The 22,258-nt window shown below is 40.5% G+C and overlaps 1 pseudogene; it reads right to left on the minus strand.

The window, feature by feature from the left end:
- Nucleotides 1-20,574: 20,574 nt before the first annotated feature.
- On the minus strand, nucleotides 20,575-22,258 carry LOC146610112 (uncharacterized; annotated as a pseudogene).

The following is a 22,258-nucleotide window of genomic DNA, read 5'->3' on the forward strand; positions in this document are numbered from 1 at the left end:
CGTCCAGATCAACAGATTCAACCTTTTGGAATCTAGAATGCAAATGATGGTTGATAAATAGCTATGTATGCAATGTGACCACTGGCTAAGTTAGGCCAATGCATAGCCAGTGGCCTCAAGGAACTTTATATTGCATGGTAAAGACCCTGCAATATAAAAGAAACCCCAAACAATCTAACGATCCCCTCTGAGCAAGCACTTGGCGACAGCGGGAAGGAAAAACTCCCTTTTAAGAGGAAGAAACCTTCGGAAGAACCAGGCTCAGGAAGGGGCAGCCATCTTCCACGACTGGTTGGGGCATAGATGGTACAAAACATGGACATAGCTTGTTCGTTGGAAACTTGAAGCCAATACAGAAGAACCTTAAGTGTACATTCAGTCTGAAGTCTACCAGATGGCAACAGCTAGCCTGATGCAAACCTATAGAAATCTATAGGAAAACAGCTTTCTTTCTTGATCCACTCCTCCTTAGCACATCTGGTTTTTGAAGACTGGAGTTGGACACCCCTGTTCTATATTGTCTATGGGGCTTGAGGGGAAAGAGTTGTAGTGGTGTATATACATGGGATGTCGAAAGATGGGAGTGGGGAAGAAATGCTCCGTTCCCCTTACTTACTGCAAACTGCCTTTCAGAAATGGGGATAGATGTAGTCAGGAAATGCAAAATACAAGGCAGCACCTTGGAGCCATGTTGTCCATCCCCCATGATCCTCCACATCTCTGGGTTGAAACGTCTGCTCTTGTGGAGTTTCCATGTGAGATGAACTTTCTGTAGGGATGTCCTTGTTTTTCTCCTCCAGGTCTGTAGTTTCGCTTGTTTTAATCCTCTCTTCCTTTTCAGTTGACTCATTGGATTCAGGTGTGAGCTCAAAACTACTTTGATGGGGTTCACCTTTATCAAGCTCTTGCATTTCTTTTTGCAGAGGCTGTTCATTTTGTCTCATTTCCTTCTGACAATCAGCCAACTTTTTGGTAAGCTCCTGGACTTCCTGTTCCAGAGCGTTGTTTTGTTCCTTTATTCTGTTACTCTCTTCTTCAAAGGATTTGAGTTCTTGCAAAACAGATTTGAGCTCCTTAACTTCTTCCTGAATAGCAATGTTTTTTGCTTCAATTTCTTGTTTCAGGTCTTGGTTTTGATTGTTCAGAGACTCATTTTCCTGTTTTGATTCCTCATACAGTTCCTTAAAATCTTTGAAATTTTCCAGGCTTGCGTTTGCCTCATGGATGTCAGTTTGAAGAGCCTGGATTTGCTGTCTCATTTTATCTTTTTCATTTTGAAAAGTCTGTTTCAGGTCACACATGCTCTGTATTATAGCATCATTTTCTGACCTGAGTGCCTGGTTGTCCGTTTGGAGATCTTCAACTTTTTCCTGCAATGCCAGCTTCTCCATTTCATACTCTTCGTGTTTACAAGGCATTTTTAAGTTGTTTTTAAGTTGCTCCAGAGCACTTTTCCATTCTTGATCATTTTGTTCATAAGCACTCTCCTTTGCTTGAATTTGTTGTCTCAAAGCTTGATTTTCACACTGCAAATTGGCAACACAATTGTTCAGCTCTGAATTCTCCAAGCAAAGCTTCTCATTTTGTAGTTGTAGTTCCCTTTTGTTCTTGTTTTTAGAAAACCCATATTCTTTGAGAAGCAGTTCAATGGTTTTTCGGAGGTTTTCGTTCTCATTTTTGAATTCCCTCACTTGCTGGCGAAGGTTTACATTCTCTTCCATCACATCACTGGAAATGGAGGGGGACTCAGACATTTTTGTAATTTAACTAAAGTTAAAATCTACTACTACTTACAACAGTGCTAACTGTGTTCCTTGTTCACTTCAAAAAAGTGTCTCAAATTACAGTCAAGCGTATAAGCTGTTTGCCTCTTCAGTGAGGTTGTAACTGAATGGACACAGGGTTTGGGTTACTTATATAGATTTCAGATCAAAGGAATTCTAATAGAATGTGATGAGTCATGCTGATGTCATAAGAAACATGTGATGTCACAATGAACATGTCAGATGAAATGATGGAAAAAATAACAATAGCATTGTCTGGTAAATTGATTAATGATTCCATGATCTTTGAACCTGTAATGGACTTTATTAAAAAATGTAACAAGTGAATTAAATGTTTTTAGATAAATGTGTATTTTAATGAAAATTTGCTGAGCTCTTTTGTGCAGGATTGTTATGTGTGCATTGTGCCACATTTAAATCTGGCACAATGTAGACTTTACTTTAAAAATAAAGTAAAACAATTTATGATAAAGTTTAAAAAGTTCTTTATTGGCCTTTCACTGCTCTAATTTCTGAAAGGCAGAAATTAGAAATTTGTATCAGCAGTGTCATCCTCTGAATGCTTCATCACACTGTGAGTTATGTTTTTATCCTTCAAGACTGAGCTGATGGGGAACAGGGTTTTTTTTTTTAATGTATTTATTTTACTTAAATTCACCAAGTCATCATCATTACCTCAACTTGAGTTCATAGATGATCCAGTTTTAGTTTTTTTGTTATTAAATGTCCCCCTCTGTCCCTACACGTGAAACCCTGTTAAAAATCAAGATTGCTCTAAACGATCCAAGGACATATAAATGTCATCTGTGTGTGTAGCAATTTCTTAAATAAGCATATTAAATAATATTAAATTAATGCACAGTTGAAAGGATTCAGGTCTTTTCTACCTTTTTTTTTTTTTTAATTCAGTCATATTGTATGATTCTTTCATTTTCTGTAATTCTCTATCATTTTTTTTTTGCCTGAAGAACATATTGAGGAGCCAGGATTTTGTGATGCATTTGAGCTTTTTCCTGCTGAAAGTCGCTTTGCAGCTCACACATGCTTTGATTTTCCTGTCTGAAAAATATTTGCAGACCAGTGCTTTACTGAAAAGACATCTGGTTCTTTGCAACTTTACTGTTACACCTGCTCTCTCTAATTCACACTCGTGTATTCTGACCTTCGTTCCTCTTGTCTCCAGTGTATACCATCACGTCTCCAGGCTCTTTTACACCTGCTCCTTATTCTTCTACAGATCACAATGTCATCTGCAAATATCAGGTATACCATGGCCTTGTGCGACTCGAACCAAAATGAGTACATTTAATCCAAAGCAAATAACCCCAGGCAAACAGATAAGTGTGGGTGAGGAGCTGGCTAAGATGGGACAATGACTTTTAGCCATTTTTCCCTGTGAAGGAAAAAAGATTTCAAACTTGCATGTATATCTTCTCGCCAATAGTATTAGATACAAATAAGGCTTTCATGAAAACACTGAATAAAAATGATACATATTTGCTAAATTAGGATAAAATAGAAGGCACAGAGTGATACTAAATGGAGAGCCATTTGTAAACCGTAAGAGTCTCTTCTAAGGGAACAAAGAGCAAAAACAGCCAAACAGCAGCTACATTAAAGTATTTAAAGTTAATTTAAATGAAATAAAGAAATGCAACTAAAGTGGGGTACAAAAAACTTAAAACCACAGATACAGATAAGAACACACTGTCTCACTAAAGTAGCATATTCTCCAAACCTTTGTTAAAATCAAATAAGCAAACAGTACAAAGCTTTAAACTGTTTCACAATTTCTTTTTATTTTATCATGAAATTATGTTAAAGCTCATGCTAAGAAAAGTTTCCAACTGAGTTCAAGAAAATGGAGAAAACCTCCATTAATCTTATAATCAACCATACAAAGAAGATGGAAAAGCAATAGAGAATGCACTGATGCATGCTCAGGCATCCAGGTAAGTAAATCCCAAAAGGCTGAATCTGTTGATCTGGACGTAGCGTTTTCAATGGGAGAAACATTCTCCTTCAGTCACTTGGATGAGTGAGGAAACATTTCTCCCACTGAAAACGCTACGTCCAGATCAACAGATTCAACCTTTTGGAATCTAGAATGCAAATGATGGTTGATAAATAGCTATGTATGCAATGTGACCACTGGCTAAGTTAGGCCAATGCATAGCCAGTGGCCTCAAGGAACTTTATATTGCATGGTAAAGACCCTGCAATATAAAAGAAACCCCAAACAATCTAACGATCCCCTCTGAGCAAGCACTTGGCGACAGCGGGAAGGAAAAACTCCCTTTTAAGAGGAAGAAACCTTCGGAAGAACCAGGCTCAGGAAGGGGCAGCCATCTTCCACGACTGGTTGGGGCATAGATGGTACAAAACATGGACATAGCTTGTTCGTTGGAAACTTGAAGCCAATACAGAAGAACCTTAAGTGTACATTCAGTCTGAAGTCTACCAGATGGCAACAGCTAGCCTGATGCAAACCTATAGAAATCTATAGGAAAACAGCTTTCTTTCTTGATCCACTCCTCCTTAGCACATCTGGTTTTTGAAGACTGGAGTTGGACACCCCTGTTCTATATTGTCTATGGGGCTTGAGGGGAAAGAGTTGTAGTGGTGTATATACATGGGATGTCGAAAGATGGGAGTGGGGAAGAAATGCTCCGTTCCCCTTACTTACTGCAAACTGCCTTTCAGAAATGGGGATAGATGTAGTCAGGAAATGCAAAATACAAGGCAGCACCTTGGAGCCATGTTGTCCATCCCCCATGATCCTCCACATCTCTGGGTTGAAACGTCTGCTCTTGTGGAGTTTCCATGTGAGATGAACTTTCTGTAGGGATGTCCTTGTTTTTCTCCTCCAGGTCTGTAGTTTCGCTTGTTTTAATCCTCTCTTCCTTTTCAGTTGACTCATTGGATTCAGGTGTGAGCTCAAAACTACTTTGATGGGGTTCACCTTTATCAAGCTCTTGCATTTCTTTTTGCAGAGGCTGTTCATTTTGTCTCATTTCCTTCTGACAATCAGCCAACTTTTTGGTAAGCTCCTGGACTTCCTGTTCCAGAGCGTTGTTTTGTTCCTTTATTCTGTTACTCTCTTCTTCAAAGGATTTGAGTTCTTGCAAAACAGATTTGAGCTCCTTAACTTCTTCCTGAATAGCAATGTTTTTTGCTTCAATTTCTTGTTTCAGGTCTTGGTTTTGATTGTTCAGAGACTCATTTTCCTGTTTTGATTCCTCATACAGTTCCTTAAAATCTTTGAAATTTTCCAGGCTTGCGTTTGCCTCATGGATGTCAGTTTGAAGAGCCTGGATTTGCTGTCTCATTTTATCTTTTTCATTTTGAAAAGTCTGTTTCAGGTCACACATGCTCTGTATTATAGCATCATTTTCTGACCTGAGTGCCTGGTTGTCCGTTTGGAGATCTTCAACTTTTTCCTGCAATGCCAGCTTCTCCATTTCATACTCTTCGTGTTTACAAGGCATTTTTAAGTTGTTTTTAAGTTGCTCCAGAGCACTTTTCCATTCTTGATCATTTTGTTCATAAGCACTCTCCTTTGCTTGAATTTGTTGTCTCAAAGCTTGATTTTCACACTGCAAATTGGCAACACAATTGTTCAGCTCTGAATTCTCCAAGCAAAGCTTCTCATTTTGTAGTTGTAGTTCCCTTTTGTTCTTGTTTTTAGAAAACCCATATTCTTTGAGAAGCAGTTCAATGGTTTTTCGGAGGTTTTCGTTCTCATTTTTGAATTCCCTCACTTGCTGGCGAAGGTTTACATTCTCTTCCATCACATCACTGGAAATGGAGGGGGACTCAGACATTTTTGTAATTTAACTAAAGTTAAAATCTACTACTACTTACAACAGTGCTAACTGTGTTCCTTGTTCACTTCAAAAAAGTGTCTCAAATTACAGTCAAGCGTATAAGCTGTTTGCCTCTTCAGTGAGGTTGTAACTGAATGGACACAGGGTTTGGGTTACTTATATAGATTTCAGATCAAAGGAATTCTAATAGAATGTGATGAGTCATGCTGATGTCATAAGAAACATGTGATGTCACAATGAACATGTCAGATGAAATGATGGAAAAAATAACAATAGCATTGTCTGGTAAATTGATTAATGATTCCATGATCTTTGAACCTGTAATGGACTTTATTAAAAAATGTAACAAGTGAATTAAATGTTTTTAGATAAATGTGTATTTTAATGAAAATTTGCTGAGCTCTTTTGTGCAGGATTGTTATGTGTGCATTGTGCCACATTTAAATCTGGCACAATGTAGACTTTACTTTAAAAATAAAGTAAAACAATTTATGATAAAGTTTAAAAAGTTCTTTATTGGCCTTTCACTGCTCTAATTTCTGAAAGGCAGAAATTAGAAATTTGTATCAGCAGTGTCATCCTCTGAATGCTTCATCACACTGTGAGTTATGTTTTTATCCTTCAAGACTGAGCTGATGGGGAACAGGGTTTTTTTTTTTAATGTATTTATTTTACTTAAATTCACCAAGTCATCATCATTACCTCAACTTGAGTTCATAGATGATCCAGTTTTAGTTTTTTTGTTATTAAATGTCCCCCTCTGTCCCTACACGTGAAACCCTGTTAAAAATCAAGATTGCTCTAAACGATCCAAGGACATATAAATGTCATCTGTGTGTGTAGCAATTTCTTAAATAAGCATATTAAATAATATTAAATTAATGCACAGTTGAAAGGATTCAGGTCTTTTCTACCTTTTTTTTTTTTTTTAATTCAGTCATATTGTATGATTCTTTCATTTTCTGTAATTCTCTATCATTTTTTTTTTGCCTGAAGAACATATTGAGGAGCCAGGATTTTGTGATGCATTTGAGCTTTTTCCTGCTGAAAGTCGCTTTGCAGCTCACACATGCTTTGATTTTCCTGTCTGAAAAATATTTGCAGACCAGTGCTTTACTGAAAAGACATCTGGTTCTTTGCAACTTTACTGTTACACCTGCTCTCTCTAATTCACACTCGTGTATTCTGACCTTCGTTCCTCTTGTCTCCAGTGTATACCATCACGTCTCCAGGCTCTTTTACACCTGCTCCTTATTCTTCTACAGATCACAATGTCATCTGCAAATATCAGGTATACCATGGCCTTGTGCGACTCGAACCAAAATGAGTACATTTAATCCAAAGCAAATAACCCCAGGCAAACAGATAAGTGTGGGTGAGGAGCTGGCTAAGATGGGACAATGACTTTTAGCCATTTTTCCCTGTGAAGGAAAAAAGATTTCAAACTTGCATGTATATCTTCTCGCCAATAGTATTAGATACAAATAAGGCTTTCATGAAAACACTGAATAAAAATGATACATATTTGCTAAATTAGGATAAAATAGAAGGCACAGAGTGATACTAAATGGAGAGCCATTTGTAAACCGTAAGAGTCTCTTCTAAGGGAACAAAGAGCAAAAACAGCCAAACAGCAGCTACATTAAAGTATTTAAAGTTAATTTAAATGAAATAAAGAAATGCAACTAAAGTGGGGTACAAAAAACTTAAAACCACAGATACAGATAAGAACACACTGTCTCACTAAAGTAGCATATTCTCCAAACCTTTGTTAAAATCAAATAAGCAAACAGTACAAAGCTTTAAACTGTTTCACAATTTCTTTTTATTTTATCATGAAATTATGTTAAAGCTCATGCTAAGAAAAGTTTCCAACTGAGTTCAAGAAAATGGAGAAAACCTCCATTAATCTTATAATCAACCATACAAAGAAGATGGAAAAGCAATAGAGAATGCACTGATGCATGCTCAGGCATCCAGGTAAGTAAATCCCAAAAGGCTGAATCTGTTGATCTGGACGTAGCGTTTTCAATGGGAGAAACATTCTCCTTCAGTCACTTGGATGAGTGAGGAAACATTTCTCCCACTGAAAACGCTACGTCCAGATCAACAGATTCAACCTTTTGGAATCTAGAATGCAAATGATGGTTGATAAATAGCTATGTATGCAATGTGACCACTGGCTAAGTTAGGCCAATGCATAGCCAGTGGCCTCAAGGAACTTTATATTGCATGGTAAAGACCCTGCAATATAAAAGAAACCCCAAACAATCTAACGATCCCCTCTGAGCAAGCACTTGGCGACAGCGGGAAGGAAAAACTCCCTTTTAAGAGGAAGAAACCTTCGGAAGAACCAGGCTCAGGAAGGGGCAGCCATCTTCCACGACTGGTTGGGGCATAGATGGTACAAAACATGGACATAGCTTGTTCGTTGGAAACTTGAAGCCAATACAGAAGAACCTTAAGTGTACATTCAGTCTGAAGTCTACCAGATGGCAACAGCTAGCCTGATGCAAACCTATAGAAATCTATAGGAAAACAGCTTTCTTTCTTGATCCACTCCTCCTTAGCACATCTGGTTTTTGAAGACTGGAGTTGGACACCCCTGTTCTATATTGTCTATGGGGCTTGAGGGGAAAGAGTTGTAGTGGTGTATATACATGGGATGTCGAAAGATGGGAGTGGGGAAGAAATGCTCCGTTCCCCTTACTTACTGCAAACTGCCTTTCAGAAATGGGGATAGATGTAGTCAGAAAATGCAAAATACAAGGCAGCACCTTGGAGCCATGTTGTCCATCCCCCATGATCCTCCACGTCTCTGGGTTGAAACGTCTGCTCTTGTGGAGTTTCCATGTGAGATGAACTTTCTGTAGGGATGTCCTTGTTTTTCTCCTCCAGGTCTGTAGTTTCGCTTGTTTTAATCCTCTCTTCCTTTTCAGTTGACTCATTGGATTCAGGTGTGAGCTCAAAACTACTTTGATGGGGTTCACCTTTATCAAGCTCTTGCATTTCTTTTTGCAGAGGCTGTTCATTTTGTCTCATTTCCTTCTGACAATCAGCCAACTTTTTGGTAAGCTCCTGGACTTCCTGTTCCAGAGCGTTGTTTTGTTCCTTTATTCTGTTACTCTCTTCTTCAAAGGATTTGAGTTCTTGCAAAACAGATTTGAGCTCCTTAACTTCTTCCTGAATAGCAATGTTTTTTGCTTCAATTTCTTGTTTCAGGTCTTGGTTTTGATTGTTCAGAGACTCATTTTCCTGTTTTGATTCCTCATACAGTTCCTTAAAATCTTTGAAATTTTCCAGGCTTGCGTTTGCCTCATGGATGTCAGTTTGGAGAGCCTGGATTTGCTGTCTCATTTTAACTTCTTCATTTTGAAAAGTCTGTTTCAGGTCACACATGCTCTGTATTATAGCATCATTTTCTGACCTGAGTGCCTGGTTGTCCGTTTGGAGATCTTTAACTTTTTCCTGCAATGCCAGCTTCTCCATTTCATACTCTTCACGGTTACGGTGCATTCTTTCTTCCAGAGCCTGTTCATTTTGTCTCATTTTATCTTTTTCATTTTGAAAAGTCTGTTTCAGGTCACACATGCTCTGTATTATAGCATCATTGTCTAATCTGTATGCCTGGTTGTCCCATTGGAGATCTTCAACTTTTTCCTGCAATGCCAGCTTCTCCATTTCATACTCTTCGTGTTTACAAGGCATTTTTAAGTTGTTTTTAAGTTGCTCCAGAGCACTTTTCCATTCTTGATCATTTTGTTCATAAGCACTCTCCTTTGCTTGAACTTGTTGTCTGAAAGCTTGATTTTCACAGTGCAAATAGGCAACACAATAGTTCAGCTCTGAATTCTCCAAGCAAAGCTTCTCATTTTGTAGTTGTAGTTCCCTTTTGTTCTTGTTTTTAGAAAACCCATATTCTTTGAGAAGCAGTTCAATGGTTTTTCGGAGGTTTTCGTTCTCATTTTTGAATTCCCTCACTTGCTGGCGAAGGTTTACATTCTCTTCCATCACATCACTGGAAATGGAGGGGGACTCAGACATTTTTGTAATTTAACTAAAGTTAAAATCTACTACTACTTACAACAGTGCTAACTGTGTTCCTTGTTCACTTCAAAAAAGTGTCTCAAATTACAGTCAAGCGTATAAGCTGTTTGCCTCTTCAGTGAGGTTGTAACTGAATGGACACAGGGTTTGGGTTACTTATATAGATTTCAGATCAAAGGAATTCTAATAGAATGTGATGAGTCATGCTGATGTCATAAGAAACATGTGATGTCACAATGAACATGTCAGATGAAATGATGGAAAAAATAACAATAGTATTGTCTGGTAAATTGATTAATGATTCCATGATCTTTGAACCTGTAATGGACTTTATTAAAAAATGTAACAAGTGAATAAAATGTTTTTAGATAAATGTGTATTTTAATGAAAATTTGCTGAGCTCTTTTGTGCAGGATTGTTATGTGTGCATTGTGCCACATTTAAATCTGGCACAATGTAGACTTTACTTTAAAAATAAAGTAAAACAATTTATGATAAAGTTTAAAAAGTTCTTTATTGGCCTTTCACTGCTCTAATTTCTGAAAGGCAGAAATTAGAAATTTGTATCAGCAGTGTCATCCTCTGAATGCTTCATCACACTGTGAGTTATGTTTTTATCCTTCAAGACTGAGCTGATGGAGAACAGGGTTTTTTTTTTAATGTATTTATTTTACTTAAATTCACCAAGTCATCATCATTACCTCAACTTGAGTTCATAGATGATCCAGTTTTAGTTTTTTTGTTATTAAATGTCCCCCTCTGTCCCTACACGTGAAACCCTGTTAAAAATCAAGATTGCTCTAAACGATCCAAGGACATATAAATGTCATCTGTGTGTGTAGCAATTTCTTAAATAAGCATATTAAATAATATTAAATTAATGCACAGTTGAAAGGATTCAGGTCTTTTCTACCTTTTTTTTTTTAATTCAGTCATATTGTATGATTAAATGCTGCTGCTGCTGCTGCTGACATGAACACTGAAATCGGATATATTCTATGGATGTTCATTTAAATTTGTTTGCTGCTTGTGTGATTACAGATGCAGTGAGAATCATGTTTCCCAGGCTTCCACTGAAGACATCCTAAAACTTTCCACACACTGAGGATAGAGGACATTGACGATGCTATGTCACTGCTCCTGTCCAAGGAGAAGAGCCTACAGGTTCTTTGTGTGAACAAACTCATTTTAATGGAGGAATTTGTGTTGTGCGTCACATTCCCTGTAGACTTTTTCTTCTTTTGTTTTATGTAGTGTGTGGTTTCCATTATACGAAAGCATTGTGTGCTTTTGAGGACCCCAGGTTTTGAGAAAAATAGTCGTTTGATTCTTTTGTGTGTGCTTCTTTTTATTTAAGGCGTGTTTACGTAGTAATGTTGTCGCTGGTCTGTATATCCACAGTTAGGTTTTGCTCTAAAAAAAAGCAGCCCCTGGGCACCTTCCATTTACACTTATGTTGTTGCGCCCCTGTGGATATGAGGGATATGTGGACTGTTATTTCGTGATTACAGAGGCTAAAATACCACACATGCTAAATGTTTACAATTAGAGCGTCGGAAAGCACCACAAGGCTTTTCCTTGAAAATCAGAGGGAAGCACATTGATTGTTTCCTTCCTTTATTTACCATGTTTCTTGGCAGAGGTAAGGTGAAGTGTCTGAATCAGGGCATTTTTAAATGCCAAACACGCTCAGCTTAACAGGAGGCAAATGTCATTCAGAAGGTCAGTGTTTCATAAGTGGAAATCTGTTTTAAGGTAAACTATTTAGATGGTGGGCTTTTAACTTTTCCTCACAATGGTGAGTCCATTCATATTGTGACTGCAGTATGATAACACAATTTCTAAGTCATTTAATTCTGTCTGTTTGTATTGTCTCACAGCCCGCCTGCCTGTATTCAAAGCATAAACAATTGCTTTAATCTCTGGGCTCTGCTGCAGTGCTGTTGCTTTACAGTTGGGCCTACCTCAGTGGAATGAAAAGCAAACAGTACAGTGGAAGAGCAACTTGATAATTATCTTTTCAGTTTATAAAGTGGGCAACTTTAGCCTCACATGAGCTTGATTAGGAAAATATACTATTATGTTTGAGTGGGATTTGGCATGTGAGTGATTAGGTGTAGCAGTACAGATTGGGGAAAAATATTTGTTTACAAATAAATCTCAATAATTTGCACTGTGAGTTTTACTTTGTGTGTAGGCTTTGATTAGCTAGTGTGTACTGCTGCTCTGAGGTTCACTGCTATTTGTTAATTTAGACAGCTGAATCAAATGAGATATAACCAGATATCACCTAAGCTGTCATAAATAAGTATATAGTGTCATGGTCCTGGGTCGTGCGACCCGGTGTTTTGTGTTTAGTCTATTTTGATGTTTATTGATTGTTTAGGTTCATTAAGGTAGTCCAGCCATTTGTATATATCACCCTTGCATTACGTCTCCCTTGCCCTTCGTGTGTTTATGTCTGTGCGTCTTGTACTGTCAAGTTCATGCTGTCAGTATTGTCACCTCCCCCTGTACTACGTCTCCCCGGTTCATGTCTCATGTTTCCTGTTTTACTTTGAAGGCCTGCATTCACTGTCAGTGTATTCAGTTTCACTCCTCCTGTCCTGTCGTTAAGTTCATGTGTGTCAGCTGCGTTCCCATGTGTGGCCACTTCCCCTGATCATCCCTCATGTGTATTTAGTCTCTGTGTTTCTGACAGTCTGTGTCGCGTCGTCTGTGTTCCCACCCTCCGTGTTTCCATGCCTGGTCTGTCGTCCACGCCATGTTTCCCATGCCATGCTTCCAAGTTTCCTGTCTAGGTTTTTCTTATTGTTTGTTTAGATTCCCCAGTTTAGGTTTGTGTTAATTTTGCTTCAGTTTGCCTTGCCCTTTGTTTGTACCTTTTCTACCAGCCATATTAAACGGCTCGCTTTCTGTTACGCTCACTCCCGTTTGCTCACTTGTGTACGCACCTGGGTCCATTACACACACCACCGCACGGCCTGTCTCTGCAGACCGTGACATATAGTATGAATGAGACAGGTGCAACCCTAATCTGGGAACCACCCCTGGTAGGCAAGGCTGGTTTTTCCCTTTAATAAGGACAGGGGCAGGTAATTGCCAACTTAGCAACTTTGTTACTATATTTAGCAAGTTTTCAGACCCCTTATCAACTTTTTTTCTAAAAAGTAACTAGCGACAAATCTGGCGACTTTTTCTGGTGTTTTTGGAGACGTTGACTTGAAATGTATCGCATATGTGTCGCTCTTACACTCAACAAGCGGGCGTGCTCCTGTGTGCACCTCACCTGTGCCAAGGCGCTCACAGGCGGCGGCCTTAACTCCATCTTGTACACCCGACTGAAGTTATGTCCATTTTGATTGTTAATGTAGTTTGTTAACAACGTTATGGCTAAAATGTTCTTCTTTTGCTGTTACTTTTTGTGGATCACAAGGTTTAAAAGTACTTAAACACACAAACACACTTTTGCTGGTCCCAAATCTGGATAAAGGAGGAGGGTTTGAATTGTGACATTAAAAAAACAATAATTCCTAAAAAGAAATTTAATTTGTAGTTCTAAATATATTCCAAATGCGTTTAGGGTGTTTTTTACTCACATTATGCCTCTTCCACAATGTTATTTTTCTCTCCTACAGCAGCCATTCCAATTACATAGGCATGACCAATTATGTAAATTAAGCGATGCCATCATTTAGCGACTTCTAGTGACTTTTAGGATGGCCAATAGCGATGTTCCTTACTGAGGAGTTGGCAGCACTGATTAGTCGAGCTCTTGAGTGAACCTGGAGCTGTGTGACTGCCTGGTCTACGCTGTGCTATTTGGCCTTTTTAACTTTTCTATGGCAGCTTGATGTGGGTTGTGTGAGTATAAGAAAACAATTATTAGAATATGATGTGTCAAATTTGTTTAGATCAGAGGAATAAGGAAGGATTTGTCTGTGTGTTTTAGTTTGGCTTAGCTGTAGGCTTGCGAGTGTGTGTAATTGTTTAGAGGGAAAGGATTCACATTCACTTACGTGCACTTACATAGACATATGGGTACGCGCACACATAGGCACTCACGTGCTTGTGCATACACACACAGACACAGAGTTTGCAGCACACCATGGGGGTTTTATGATGGGGTTGCTTCTACAAAACTGTTTCACAGACAAAGGAGTGAAGATTTGCAGAGGGACACCGGCCTTGCACATCTCCCCTTCTAGAAGATGCATGCTTAAATGAAGATGAATAAAGATGAATAAAGGTTTTTGTGAAAATGATTACTGAGTTCTGGTGCCATCTCTGGATGTCCAAGGAATAAAAAGAACCGGGGTGAAACTGATTTCGCAACAGTTGATTAGTCTTCTATTGGAGTGGTAGGTCACAGAAAATGTTCTGCTTGAGTTTTGGTAGAGTTTTGAAGTTATTTGTACCCCTGTAGGAAAAAACATAATTTAACGCTTCTGGAGAAACTTGTAGTGGACTCCGTCACCCCTGGCTGATACTTATTAGTCGAACTTATTAGTCGAGTGGACCACATCAGTCCAGCTCTGAGGTCCTTACACTGGCTGCCTGTCCGTCAGAGGATAGACTTTAAAGTTCTGATGCTGGCCTATAAAGCTCTGAATGGTTTAGGACCAAAATACATCAATGACCTCCTGACCCAGTATGAACCATCCAGATCCCTCAGGTCATCTGGATCTGGTCTTTTATCAGTTCCCAGAGTCAGAACCAGACACGGAGAAGCTGCATTCAGCTTTTATGCTCCTTATATCTGGAACAAACTCCCAGAAAGCCTCAGATCAGCTGAAACACTCAGTTTATTTAAATCCAGGTTGAAGACTCACCTGTTCTCAGCTGCATTTGAATAAAGCACCAAATCCACACTTTAAGCTTAAATTTCAAAACTTACATTTAACTACTGATTTTATCTACTGTTCTGATTTTATCTGTTTTGATTTTATATACTGTTTTGTTTGTTTGTTTGTTTGTTTGTTTGTTAATTAGTTAGTTTATTTGCTTGTTTTAATCAATTTTAAATCATGCTTTTTATTTGTTCTTGTTTCTAATGTCTCTGTAAAGCACTTTGAATCACCTTGTTGTTGAATTGTGCTATACAAATAAACTTGCCTTGCCTTGCCTTGCCTTATTAGGGTGCGACCCTAACCTGGAGACAGGTAACTGAAAAACAGATATGACGCAAAGTGGGAGGGATATTCCTTCTGAGGTAAAGTGTTCAGTGATGTCCTATTTTATTTTACAGATTGCCAAGCTGCTGCTTTGCCGCGGTGGATTTCTTGCTGTTGGGCCAAGGTGCTGATACGCTGGTGGCTCTATTGTAATTTGTGGTTTCATCCACACTCCGGACTCACATATAAACACAGACGGTTTCCATCTGATCCGGGCAGACAGAACAATGGAGAGTGGCAAGAAGAGAGGAGGAGGTTTGGCTGTGTTTGTGAACAATAGATGGTGTAACTCAGGGCATTTATCTATCAAAAAGATGCTATGCTGTTAGGACATTGAGCTGCTAGCGGTTAGCATGAGGCTGTACTATCTACCGCAAGAGTTTACACACGTCACTGTGATAGCTGTGTATGTCCCGCCCTCTGCTAACGCTGCAGCAGCCTGTGAGGTCCTGCACACTGTAACCAGCAGACTTCAAACACAGCACCCTCAGGCCCTTTTCCTGATCTCTGGCAACTTTAATCACATCTCCCTGTCCTCCACTCTCCACACCTTCACCCAGCACGTCACCTGCCACACCAGAGACATTAAAACATTGGACTTATTGTATGCCAACACCAAGGAGGCATACAGCTCATCACCTCTCCCTCCCCTGGGGGCCTCAGATCACAACCTTGTTCATCTCCAGCCTGTGTATAAACCTCTGGGACACGGAGAACCAGTTGTGAAACGCACCGGAAATGGTCGGCAGAGACTGAAGAGGCCCTAAGGGACTGTTGTTTTTTTTGGTTTTTTTGCCTGTCCCGTTTGGCTCTTTTACCATCAGAATTATTGTCTAAAGGCGAAGAAAGATGCCCAACGAATTTACTTTACCAAATGGACCGTCCCAGCCTTGCCATAATGGTCTATTTGATTCACCTTTTATTGTTTATTTTATTTTATTTTCACTTGCTAAATACGGGACAGACTTGACTGGGGAAAAGAAAGGGGAGAAAGAAAGAGGGAAAGACAAAACAGCGGGGAAGAGGGACGGGGATAAAGGGCAAAAAACAAACCAACAAAATAAGCAGACAAAAAATACATATATCAATCACCTGGCAGCCAGCTGTGCCAGAGTGACCGAGCCCCAGGCCGAGAGGCCGAGGGCACCCCACCGCCGAAGTGGCCCGAGCGAGCCCCAGGCTCCAGGTCCCGACAAGCAGCCACCAAGGAGTGAGCCAGTGCGTACCTGGACGCCCACCCCCGGACACAAAGAACCACCAACGCACCGATGTCTGAGGGAGTCCGCCACTGGCAGGGGAAGTGGTGGGGGGAGATAGGCCTCAATACCTTGGAGGGCCTGAGATGTCCCTAGAGAGGTGGCATCTGATACCCAACCTGACATATAGACACAGACATACAGGCACACACAGATATAAACATCCATTTCCACCCTCATGCTCTCATATGCAATTACTCAACACTCACCCAACGTGGAGACAGACATAGAGAGACACTGTACACACAATCACACTCCCCAAGCGTACTCTAAACCCAAGGTCTAGGTACCCTTGCCCCTGGAGGGGGAAACTGCACCCAGACCCAGGTAGTGTTACCCTCTTCCCTGGGGTGGAGAGAAGCAGACTGCCCCGACTCGGCAGCAGCAGGGAGGCCCCAAAGTAGATGTCTTTCTGAAAGCGCTGTACCTAAGTTTAAGAATATAATCCACCCACTGTTATCATCTTCAATGCGTCTTTAACCCTGTAACAACAGAGAGCAGAGCAGCTATCTGAACGCTACTCCAAAAGAGGTCGATTATCTTGTTAATAATTTTACCTCCTCACTATGTACGGCTCTGGATACTGTAGCTCCTGTGAAAACTAAGGTCTCAAATCAGAAGTACCTGACTCCGTGGTATAATTCTCAAATACGTAGCCTAAAGCAGATGACTCGTAATCTGGAGAGGAAATGGCGTGTCACAAATTTAGAGGATCATCATTTAGCCTGGAGAAATAGTTTGCTGCTTTATAAGAAAGCCCTCCGCAAAGCCAGAACATCTTACTATTCATCACTGATTGAAGAAAATAAGAACAACCCCAGGTTTCTCTTCAGCACTGTAGCCAGGCTGACAAAAAGTCAGAGCTCTTTTGAGCCAACCATCCCTTTAATGTTAACTAGTAATAACTTCATGAACTTCTTCACAAATAAAATGTTTATCATTTGAGATACAAATGGTTACAAATGATCTTCTTATGGCCTCTGACAGTGGACTCATCTCTGTGCTTGTCCTGCTAGACCTCAGTGCAGCATTTGATACTGTTGACCATAATATCCTATTAGATTAGAACATGCTGTAGGTATTACAGGTACTGCACTGCAGTGGTTTGTATCATATCTATCTAACAGACTCCAATTTGTGCATGTAAATGGAGAGTCCTCTTCACACACTAAGGTTAATTATGGAGTTCCACAGGGTTCAGTGCTAGGACCAATTCTGTTTACACTATACATGCTTCCCCTAGGCATACAAAGCATACATTTTCACTGCTATGCAGATGACACCTAGCTGTATCTATCCATGAAGCCAGATAACACACACCAATTAGTTAAACTGCAGGAATGTCTTAATAACATAAAGACCTGGATGGCTGCTAACTTTCTGCTTCTTAATTCAGATAAAACTGAGGTTATTGTACTCGGCCCTGAAAATCTTAGAAATATGGTATCTAACCAGATTCTTACTCTGGATGGCATTACCTTGGCCTCCAGTAATGCTGTGAGGAACCTTGGAGTCATTTTTGACCAGGACATGTCCTTCAATGCACATATTAAACAAATATGTAAGACTGTGTTCTTCCATTTACACAACATCTCTAAAGTTAGAAATATCCTGTCTCAGAGTGACGCTGAAAAACTAGTTCATGCATTTATTACTTCCAGGCTGGACGACTGTAATTCATTATTATCAGGATGTCCAAAAAACTCACTGAAAAGCCTTCAGCTAATCCAAAATGCTGCAGCAAGAGTCCTGACAGGGACTAGAAAGAGAGAGCATATTTCTCCTGTATTGGCTTCCCTTCATTGGCTTCCTGTTAAATCCAGAATTGAATTCAAAATCCTGCTCCTCACATACAAGGTCTTAAATAATCAGGCCCCATCTGATCTTAATTCAATTCAATTCAATTTTATTTATATAGCGCTAAATCACAACAAAAGTCGCCTTAATGACCTTGTAGTACCATATCACCCTATTAGAGCACTTCGCTCTCACACTGCAGGCCTACTTGTTGTTCCTAGAGTATTTAAAAGTAGAATGGGAGGGAGAGCCTTCAGTTTTCAGGCCCCTCTTCTGTGGAACCAGCTTCCAGTTTGGATTCGGGAGACAGACACTATCTCTACTTTCAAGATTAGGCTTAAAACTTTCCTTTTTGTAAACCATATAGTTAGGGCTGGACCAGGTGACCCTGAATCCTCCCTTAGTTATGCTGCAATAGACGTAGGCTACCGGGGATTCCCATGATGCATTGAGTTTTTCCTTTCCAGTCACCTTTCTCACTTACTATGTGTTAATAGACCTCTCTGCATTGAATCATATCTGCTATTGACCTCTGTCTCTCTTCCACAGAATGTCTTTTATCCTGTCTTCCTTCTCACCCCAAACAGTCACAGCAGATGGCCCCGCCCCTCCCCGAGCCTTGTTCTGCCGGAGGTTTCTTCCTGTTAAAAGGGAGTTTTTCCTTCCCACTGTCGCCAAAGTGCTTGCTCATAGGGGGTCATATGATTGTTGGGTTTTTCTCTTTATCTATGAAGCGCCTTGAGGCGACTTTTGTTGTGATTTGACGCTATATAAATAAAATTGAATTGAATTGAATTACCTCCCTCAGTTCACATAAACAAGGTACAAAAGCAGGAAATTGCTAATTAACCAGCATCATCTAATTACATTTAAATTAATGTCTACTGCCATTAACGTAACACCACAGACTGCCCTCCAATTTGACACAGAGTCACTGTAAACTCCACCACAGTACTGCTAAATAACCAGTTTAGCCTGCAGTAAAATGGTTTTCATGCAACCTTTGAATACTACTATTAAATACTATTATTAAAATAAAATTAAAAAATACTTCAATAGCATGAAAAATAATACAAACTGATACAAACTGTTTTTGTTACAAGCATGTTGGTTTTTTCTCTCCTTGGGAAATACATCTACTGTGCATTTAGCTACAAAGACAAAAACTGCACACAAAAAAGTTATTGCATCAGTTAAGCATTTCATCACATTTGCTGAGCTGTTTTGAAAAGCTACATTTGAAATTAAATGGCAGTTACAAAAAAAAAAGCGAATCAATTTATGGTCACCTCTGATGAGTAGCATGTCGCAGGGTCAACACAGTATTGAGGATGTAAGCGATGCATGGGATGTAATTTTCTTGTAAGTAAGAAAGTGCATTCAAATCCTAGGCTAGAGGAATTGCCAAGCTGCAACACTTGAAGGTTAAAGTGCAAGAACACCGTTCCAGATCCTTCTGATTCACTCTAACCCCTGCATACACACAACACAGCTTAGACACACCTTTACGGACACTATTCAACAATTCCCATGTTGAAAATGTACAAAGTTATTCAAAGCTATTCGAAGAAACAATTGCTATGAAGTAATATTCAAAATACTTGTGGGTTGAAGAGATATCATTTAAAATTATAACACTTTTGTGTAATTCCTTTTTGTGTTTGCAATGGCAGCCTGTGAAAAGGCAATGCATTTTTAGAAAACTGGGGGTGGGCCAAAAAAGAAATCACACCCACTAGTAAATTTCAACCCCTAGGCGTGAAATAAATCTGCAGGGGGTCATGAAAAAGGGAACTTTAAGGTCGCAGATGCAATGTGTTTGAGTGTCTTTGTGTTTTGATCTGATAAATAAATAGAAATTAAGGTGATGGTCTGCATCAGGTTGATCCGGTGAGGCTGAAAGCGCTCACGTAGCAAGGATATGGTAATAATAATATGGCTGACTTTGACCTGTTAAAAACAACAACTCCCCTTTTTTCTCTTTTTGTTTATATCTCTGTAAGTATGATTGGGGGGGGGGGCGTAAACATATGGACTTTAATCTCAAATTTCACACAGCCGAGACACAACTTCAAAGTGGAACGGCCTGAAGGATGGAAGCAGAGTGAGAGGGGGAGAAAAAAGCTGAAAGAATAAGGAACAGCAACATTTACATGTATCCAAGGGAGCAGCTGTGAAGGGGAACATACAATATTTAAAAGGATGGAGACTGAGACAGCCTTTGCTACACAAACATATTTGATCTGTAACTATTATTTCAAGGGCATATCAAGGTAAATAATATCCTTGCAGTGGTGAGGTTTTGAAGTTAGAAAAACATGCCAACTGCCAAAACTCATCATGAACACCCCCACAACACCGACCCACTCCGTTATGACTATATATAGTTCAGACTTCATTAAAGAGTGTCAGTCCTCAGTAGTCGGGACAGTGCAATTGCGTCTTTGATTTGTTTTCCAGCTAACTGACTTCAAAGTTTATAATCACGGCACAGAGCAAAAAAAATGTTCATCATGCTTATTTTATACCAGCGAGAGGAAAACTTAAATTTCCTGTGAATATATCTACTATAAAGACACATCTCCTGGATGCACTGGTACGCATCTTCAGTGATGTACCCTAGGGTCATCAGGTGTTTCGGGTCTCACAACATCATACACCCTCGCCCAGGCGACCCAGCCGGGGGTGATCAGGCCCCGACTTGCGTACCAGTAGCTACCCACGGATCAGCCCTCTTGATCCACAGCCACCTTGTGGCTTTCTCTGCCGCTTCACTCACAGCCTGGATGGCCCTCTTCTTGGCTGCCACAGCCACGCCCAGCCGGCCTAGGACTTTGCAGAGTGATCGTCCTGCAAAGCCCCTACAACCCACTTCTATGGGCTCATAGAAAGTCTTTCAGCCCCTTCCCCTGCACTCCTGCACTAGTTCCTGGTACTTTCCTCGTTTCCTTTCATTGGCCTCCTCAATCCGCTCTTCCCAGGGCACTGTGAGTTCCAGCATGATCAGCTGTTTTGAGGCCTCAGAAATAATTATCATGTCTGGCCGGAGTGATGTTTTTGCAATGTTCTGAGGGAACTTTAGTTGTTTACCCAGGTCAGCCTGTAGCTGCCAATCAGAGGCTGTGTTGAGGAGGCCAGTTGTCAAATGTGGGCGCACCTGGGGTTTCTCTCCAGCCTTAATAAAAGAGATTGCCTTCCTCGGAGCATGATAATGCTTGCTGGTGCTGATTGCTGAGGCAATCTTTTCAGCAACTACTCTGAGCACCTGGTCGTGCCGCCAACGATACCGACCATCGGCCAGGGCCCTTGGGCAGCTGCTAAGGAGGTGTTCTAGGGTCCCTCTTCCAGAGCACAGGGGACAGGCAGGTGTCTCACTCTTTCCCCACAGATGGAGGTTTGCTGGACTTGGCAGAGTGTCGTATACTGCCTGCACTAGGAATCGGATCCGGTGGAAGTCTGCCTGCATGATGTTTGCCCAGGTGACCTTGCGCTGCAAGGTGCTCTCCCACCTTGTCCATGCTCCCTGCCGCTTAAGGCCTACAGCTCTACTTACTCGCTCCTCCTCCACACCTGCTCAGACCTCTTCCTGTAGTAGCTGGTGTCTCTCCTTTCCCTGTGCCCTGCTGACCTGGGCCTTTGGGACGTACCCCAAGCCTGCTCCCCCTGTTGCTAAGACCCCCATCAGTGTTTTCTGCCTTAGGCGTGACTCCGCCACCTCAACTGCCTTCTCAGCCTTCCACTTTCTTCCTGTCCTTACCTCAATACCTGCTGATGCCACCTTGCAGTCTTTAGAATCTCTGTACTGCAGGGCTTCTCGTGTGCGAGCCAACTCTTCTGTGAGACCACTGAAGGGTAACTGCACGCTGTTGCTTGCCCCATACAAGGCAGCGCTGGTGAGCGCTGCCTTGTACAATTCCGCTTGTTCGTGTATTTAGTTACATGCAATGTGTGACAGCACATTTTAAATGACGAAAATAATGTACAAAAGGCACAATTACATGTACATTATATTTAAATGTATCTGTGCGAATGTCTATGTCTATGTGTGTTGCTTGTACCCACCTTTCTAGGGTTTCCACCAGTTTATAAAAGCCCAGCCTGACCTAAAGCCGAGTCATGCATCGCTTTGTAACCAAGCAGCAAGAAGCAACCGACAGCCTTCAGAACATTTGAAACATTTAAATAAATAAATACAAGTGTCAAAAACTGCAGTTTTTCTAATGGACGCTGGCTCCAAAAACTGGGTCAGTCCACATAGACTCATGTGTTAAGATGTGACTGGCTCAGGTGGTAGAGCAGGTCACCTACAAACCGGAAGGTCGGTGGTTTGATCCCAGCTCCTCCAGTCTGCTTGAGCAAGATACTACCCCCAT

Source organism: Diplotaxodon limnothrissa, linkage group LG22 (genome assembly GCF_057381915.1).
Source record: "Diplotaxodon limnothrissa isolate DT_005_m linkage group LG22, D_limnothrissa_male_GT1.1, whole genome shotgun sequence".
NCBI classification, from domain to species: domain Eukaryota; kingdom Metazoa; phylum Chordata; class Actinopteri; order Cichliformes; family Cichlidae; genus Diplotaxodon; species Diplotaxodon limnothrissa.